Source organism: Dipodomys merriami, unplaced genomic scaffold (assembly GCF_024711535.1).
Source record: "Dipodomys merriami isolate MVZ:Mamm:240054 unplaced genomic scaffold, mDipMer1.0.p SCAF_986, whole genome shotgun sequence".
Lineage (NCBI taxonomy): Eukaryota > Metazoa > Chordata > Mammalia > Rodentia > Heteromyidae > Dipodomys > Dipodomys merriami.
The window spans coordinates 272,807-280,590 of record NW_027206608.1 but is presented as its reverse complement, the minus strand read 5'-3'; the positions used below and the strand labels follow the sequence as shown (position 1 = coordinate 280,590).

General features: G+C 37.6%; 1 non-coding gene across 1 annotated transcript; it reads left to right on the top strand.

The window, feature by feature from the left end:
- Positions 1–729: 729 nt before the first annotated feature.
- Positions 730–836, top strand: LOC138822095 (U6 spliceosomal RNA). Its single transcript, XR_011370345.1, has one exon. It is a non-coding gene; the product is annotated as a U6 spliceosomal RNA (small nuclear RNA).
- Positions 837–7,784: the final 6,948 nt, after the last annotated feature.

Below are 7,784 nucleotides of genomic sequence, written 5' to 3'. Positions count from 1 at the left end.
TGTAACAGAAGCTTTGTAGTAAAAGTCTTAATTCTTTGCTCTGTTTCTTTACACAAGACTTTGCAACTTCTCATTAGTAGCGTTTCTATAAACTCTGAATTGGACATACTTAGTAGTATATGTCTGGTACCATAAATCTTAAATACTTTATGGAAAAGTTTTATGACCTGACAAAAAGTCTTAATTTTGGCATATATAAGCAAATTCCCAAAATTAAACATATTTAGAACATTAAATTTTTTGGAGGAAGGTCCAGTCGTGAGTCCTGAACTCTGGGCCTGAGTACTATCCCTCAGCTCTTCAGCTCAAGGCTTGCACTCTACCACTAGAGCCACAACAGCACCATGTCCGGCTTTTGTTTTCTGCTTATGTGGTGCTGAGGAATAGAACCATGGGCCTCATGCAAGCAAGGCAAGTGCTCTACCATTGATCCACCTTCCCAGCCCAAAACATTAAAATTTTTAACAAACTATAACACTTGCTGCAGTGTTCATTATGACAGGTGACTTGTATAGAATAACTGATTTCCTCTAGCTACACATCTCTTGAACAACTAATATACGGAATTATTTTGTTTTTGACATTATCAATCTTGACTTTATTCTTAAATGTGTGCTTATGTAAGAAATATATAGTTCTAAAATTTCACGACAATACTTTTGAACTTACTTTTTGTTGAATTATCTAGTTTAAGAAAATCAATTACACTTTATATATAAAAAATGGTCTGTTCTCAATTCGGCAGCACATACACTAAAATTGGAACAATACGCAGAAGATTAGCATGGGCCCTGTGCAAGGATGACATACAAATTCGTGAGGCGGTCCACATTTTTACAACAGATGCTGGAGGGGATGGGGAAAGAAGGGAACCCTACTGCATTCTTGGTGGGAGTGTAAACTTGTTCAACCACTTTGGAAAGTAGTATGGAGGTTCCTCAAAAGATTCAACATAGAGCTCCCCTATGACCCAGCAATCCCACTTTTGTGTATTTACTCAAATGTTTACAAACAAGACCACACTACAGCTACCAGCACGAATATTTTTATTGCAGCACTATTTATTATAGCTAAGATATGGAACCAACCAAGATGCCCCTCAGTAGATGAATGGATCAAGAAAATGTGGTATATATACACAATGGAATTCTATGCCTCCATCGGAAAGAATGATATTGCCCCATTTGTTAGGAAATGGAAAAACTTGGAAAAAATTCTATTATGCAAAATAAACCAGTCCCAAAGAAACATAGGTCCCATGGTTTCCCTTATTTGCAGTATCTAGTATAGGTCTGAGTCAAGCAGAAAAGTTCAGATAAGTTGATGTCAGGTAAATGAACCCTAATATATGTATTCACATGTTTTTTTTCATGCAATTGATTTTAACACATTTATAAGATTATTTCTTTGTTGCTTTGTATGTCCCTCCCCCACAGAATAACCCCTGCTTTCACTGTATTTGATGTAGTTATAATTTGTGGAGGGGAAGGAGAAAAACAAATCGTTTAAATAGGGATACAGGAGGACCAATTGCAACAATGAGATGTACAACTCGAAAATAAACTTTACAACTTTGGTGGGGGTGGGGGAGCAGGGAAGATTGGATGGGGGGGCAGGAGGAAGATGGGAAGGGATGGGAAGGGGAAACAAAGAAGGAGGCCACAATGCTTAATAAGAAATTTACTCATTATCTTGCCCATGTAATTGTAACCCCTCTGTACAATATTTTCACACACAAAAAAAAGATTCCACATAGAGCTCCCCTATGACCCACCAATCCCACTTTTGGGCATTCACCGAAATGATCCACACAAACAAGATGATACTAAAACTACCAGCACAACTATGTTCATTGCAGCATTATTTACCATAGCTAAGATATAGAACAAACCCCGATGCCCCTCAGGAGATGAATGCATCAAGAAAATGGTGTGTGTGTGTGTGGGGGGAATTCTATCATCCATCAGAATGAATGACATCACCCAATTTGTTACGAAATGGAAAAAATGCAAATCCAAAGAATCATAGGACCCATGGTATCCCTTATTAGCATTAAGTAAATATATGTCTGGTATAAGCAGTAATGGTAAAAAAAAAAAAAAAAAAAAAAAAAAAAAAACTATGTGCATATGACTAGATAAGGTAATGTTAAGCTAAATGAACTTCAAGATAGGAACACGGGTTTTTTTTTTTTTTCTTTCTTGCTGTTGTTTCTAACGTAATTATAACGTACAATGTGATTTTTTAAATCTTTATATGGTCCTTACACACAACATAACTCCTGTTTTCACTGTATTTGATGTCATTGTGCCTGCATCTTGTATATACACTTCTCTAATTTGGGGAGGGAAAGGGAAAAAGCAAAATGCTTAAATAGGGATACAGGTTGACCCATTGTAACAATGAGATGCACAAGACACTATGTTGAAAAACGAACTTTACAATTTAGGCCGGGTTGGGATGGGGAGTGGTGAGGAGTGTACTTGTGGAGGTGGAAGGGAAGGGATGGTGGGGGAAAAACAAAGGGGAGGTAACAATGCTTGATAGGAAATGTACTCATTACGTTGCTCATGTAACTGTAACCCCTCTGTACAGTATTTTTACAATAAAAAAGTTTAAAAATGTTCTCAGATGAAAGAGTTTATTTCTATTATTTTACCCATATAATATCGTTAACAAAGAAATGAATGCAGTACACTGACCAGAAGATATTTTGAATGTGTGTGTGTGTGTGTGTGTGTGTGTGTGTTTGTGTGTGTGCACATGCATGCTTGTGTGTGTGCATACATTATTGTTGGTGTGCACAGAGTTTGAACTAAGGGCTTCAAGGACTCGCTAAGCCTTGCCTCTCTAGATTGGTCAGCTAATATATTAGCTACATCTCCATTCCTGGCCCTTTTCTAGTTCATTTAAATTTTTGAAAAATAATCTTATGGTTTTTTTTTTTGTTTTTGTTTTTGCCCTGATTGGCTTCCAACACTTATCCAGAGATGTCAAGCTCCTAAGTAGATATGTCGAGTGGACAGGATTACAGGAGTGACCAACCAGCACATAGCTTTAAGAATAATTTTAAAAGTAGAAGAAACTTTACTTCACAAAGTCCGCTTTTATCATTTCCTACTTTTAAAGCATTTTGGAGTGATTATATGTGAAATTATTTCGTTTTCGGATTCTTGCAAGACAGTAACTGATGGTATGTAAAAGTTTTAGTGCTTTTAAAAAGGATACTAAAACTGTGGAACAGACGAAATTTGGCTCTCTTTGGACCACAATTTATAATCTCAGTTTGTGCATGATAACCCAATGTCACCAACACAGTCTGTGTTGAAGACAAAATGTGACAAAAAGCAATTACCATGAGCATAATTGTTATGTTAGTATTTATTGGACAATATGAGTATTGAATTGAGACTATAAGAGAATCGAGAGATTTTACCTACCATTTTTGTATTGCTGAAAGGTTTTTGGAAACTTTGACTCATTTCCTTCCTCACTGTGTGTCTTTAGGCTATGCACTTAGTGCTTTTAATTATAATTTTCTCAAAACTAATCTCCATCTTGATACACACAAAGGCCTGGATGAGCTGCCAGCTCCAACTCAGGCCTTGGGAGAAAACAAGACAGTCATTTAGCAGGTCAGAGGAACCTGCCCAGACCTACCAGGCTCAACCCCTCCCAGGAAATAATCACCCACCCCAAGCAGAGGAAATTCTCCCCCCAGGAGTGGCTTTCTTCATTGGGTAAACAGAGCCACAGGCTGCCCCTCACTACAGCAGCCTAGACAATCAATTGAAATTCAGTAAACATAACCCTGAGAAAGGCTCGAGGCTGGATTCTGAGAATGTCTCAGAAGCTAGCCCCTCAAGGAAGACCTACTGTTTGCTGAAAGGCCTCAACTCAACCCAGAACCTAGCCTCATGGCACAGCCATCTCCCTCTTCTGCGATACTCAAAACAGATCCCTCTCCCACTGAACTAGCCTGGGAGGAGGATCACAAAATCCTGGGAAAAGCAGAGCATTTTTCAGCATGCCCAAACAAACTGACTTAATTAACCGATCAAGCCGCAGGAAAACCAAACACCACAAGCAGACCAGAGACTCCACCAAGAGACTGGTTATGGACACAAGGGAGATACAGAATAGACCTTTTATTGTACCTTATTTTTAATTTTTTTAACTTTAATTTTTAAAACTTTTTGTTTTATATTATTTTTTCCTCATATAAATTTTATTTTAGGTGTATATGTGTGTGCTTTTTTTTCTGTATTGACCTTTTGATCCTTTTCTTTTTCTTTCTTTTCTCATTATTTTCACTTCTTCTTTGTCATTCTTTTCTGCATGACTTAATTGCTGTTCTGCTGACTCTCAAATATACCCGTCATCGATTATTAGATCTTATCCTCCATTGTGTACACACTTAATCCAGAAATTTGTTAATTCAAAACCTCTTAGACTTAATTTTTTAATAGCAGTATTACCACTTTATAAACATATAATATTTTAAACATTTTCATTTTTCTACTTGTTCATGTCTCCTTTCTATCCCTCCCTCCTCTCATCCCGTCCTCATTCTTCTCTGAATACTATTCCGTCAAACTTGCAGTTTTTAAGGGTTTCACTTTTTAATTGTAAATATTTGTTTTTCCATTATTTTCTTCTCTCTCTTTTTTCTTTTTCTTCTTTTTCCTTATTTTTTCTTTCTTTTTCTTTTTTCCTTTTTTCCTCTCTCTGCTATCATTCTGTCCAATCCATTTCCCTCTTTGAGATGAGGACATGGTTAATTCAACTCTCCCTCATCTTCCCACATCCCTCTAATACTATTTTTCCCCACATTTTCACTAAATACAATAATTTCTGGTTGCCAAATTCTCCTTTGCTATTCTTAGGCCATTAAGACATAGTTGTTTAATGTTCAATAGATTGTATCTCTTGAGCAAGACTGTATCTGCAGATTTTGACTGTGCAACTACAGACTTTGTTTGATAGTTACCTATCAAACACTATTTTATAGTGTTCTAGCACAAAACTGGTGTTATTCTCATCCCAAATGGGCGGAACAAGCTGAAGAAACACAAGAAAAATGGCAATCCCGGGGATCTCAACTCCCACTCTTTACAATCAGGAGAGAGATGAGATAATGAATAATGCAGAAGAGAGTTCCCAAAAAGCTCTACAAACACTGCATGTAAACAGTATAAATGAAAAGAGTGAAGACATGCAAAGTTCTCAGTGTGAGCATGATAGGGAGAGAGAGGAGGCAAACCAAAGATCAGTACAGGAGTCTCATGAGCATGAGGAAGCTACTTAAAGATTGATATAGGAATTTCCTGAGCAGATTGAGAACACTCAAAGAGAAATAAAGGAATTGTGTGAGCAGGTTCAGATCAGTCAAAGAGATAGATAACGATTACGTGAGCTGGCTGAGAACAGACAAAGAGCAAGTCAGCAATGGTGTGAACAGGCTGAGAACATACAATGAGAACTACAGGAAATGCATGAACATGAGGTTGCTAATCAAAGAGAAATACAGGGACTGAGAGATAGGGCTGAGAATAGATAAATATCAATGGAGGCATTCATGGAATACAAAAACAGAGAGCTGAAAGAAATCAGGGAGACATGGGCTGGTAAGGGGGCTCAGTGATAGAGTGCTTGCCTTGCATGCATGAGGTCCTGGGTTCAATTCCTTAGCATCACATAAGCAAAAAGAAAAAAACCAGAAGAGGCGCTGTGGCTCAAGTGGTAGAGTGCTAGCCTTGAGCTGAAGAGCTGAGGGACAGCACCCAGGCCCAGAGTTCAGGCCCCATGACCTGATGCCTCCCCCCCAAAAAATCAGGGAGATCGGGAAGGGGCTGCTCAGTGGAGCCAGTCAGAAGGAATGAGAGTCCAAGGAAACCATAACAAATCTACTAACTGATTTGAGAATAAACACGAAACATCAAATTAAGGAAGTAGAGAAGTTCTCACAAGATCTAAAACAAAGTTACAACAAAGAATTTGAAGCCATTAAAGCCAATCAATTAGAAGAGAAAAAACAAACAAAGTAGAAAGTCTTGGCAGTATGTTAGACAATGCAGAAGATCAAAACTCGTGGATTTAAGACAACCTAGATATTATAGAGAAAGAATATACCATCCAAGACAAGTCCAAGAAATAAGATAGATCTATTTCAACACTTGGAAGACACCATCAGAAGGCCTAATGTGAGCATAATGGGTGTAGAGGTACACCTAGAGACAGAAGTTAATTGTCTAGGAAATTTGTTTAACAAGATCCTAGCCGAGAACTTCCCAAACGTGCAAAAAGATAGGCCCATTCAGATACAAGAAGCTTTTAGAACTCCAAATAGACCAGACCAGAACAGGACATCCTACCGTCACATTATAATCCGCAAAGAATCAATTCAGACCAAGAAAAGGATCCTTAATGCAGTGAAGGAGAAAAGATAAATCACCTATAATGGGAAACCAATTAGAATCACCTCAGATTTCTCAGCAGAGACAATCAAAGCAAGAAGAGCCTGGCATGCACTAAAGACAAACAACTATCAACCAAGAATACTTTACCTAACTAAACTCTCCTTCATAACCTCAGGTCAAATAAAAACCTTCCATAGCAAAGAAAAATGGAAATAATATATCTCCACCAAACCAGCCCTACAAAAGGTACTTAAAATGTCCTAAACATAGAAAACCAACAGGACCACAGTAAAGGCAATGATACCACACCCAAACTGAGAATTCAAGAACCATAGGAAGAACCCAGGTGCCGCAATTCCCAAGAAAGTGGATAAAATGGCAGGAACTCCTAAATACCTCTTAATCCTATCTCTTAACATTAACTGGCTTAACTCTGCAATTAAGCAACATATACTGTCTAGTTGGATTAAAAAGCAAGATCCTTCTATCTGTTGCCTTCAGTAGTCACACCTTGCCCATAAAAACAAACACATTTTGAATGTGAAAGGCTGGAACAAAATCTACCAAGCAAATAGTTCCTCATAAACAGGCAGGAGTTGCAATCCTAATATCAGATAAAATAGACTTCAAATTAAAATTAGTTAGAAGGGGTAAAGAAGGTCGCTATACACTAATTAAGGGATCTGTCCTTCAGGAGAATATTACAATTCTAAATATCTATTCTCCAAACAATGGAGCACCAAAATTTGTGCAAGAAACACTTTCTATCAAATCTCAAATAGATCCAAAGACATTAATTGTCCGGGACATAAACACACCAATATCTCCACTACATGGATAAACTCAGCAAAAAATCAACAGAGAGACCGCAGACAAAAATAACTGTATAGATCAAATAGATTTAACAGACATCTACCGAATATTTCACCCAGCAGCATCAGAATACACATTCTTCTCACCAGCACATGGAATATTTTCCAAAAAAGAGCACATGTTAGGCCAGAAAGCAAACTTGTCCAAATTTAGAAACATTGAAGTCATACCTTGCATTCTCTCAGACCACAAGAGAATAAAATTAGAATTAAACACCAAAAGCCAACAAAGAAAGTAACACATGGAGGCTGAACAACTCACTGTGTATCACCAGTGGGTCATGGAAGATATTAGAAAGGAAATTCAAGTGTTCATGATATTCAACAAAAATGAGCACACAAACTACCAGCTCCTCTGGGACACAGAAAGGCAATACTCAGAGGCAAGTTTATAGCTCTGAGTTTCTACATCAACAAATTGGAGAGATCTGAAACTAACAATTTAATGAACAGCTGAGCCTCCTTGAAAAAGACAAGCAAGATAAACCCCAAT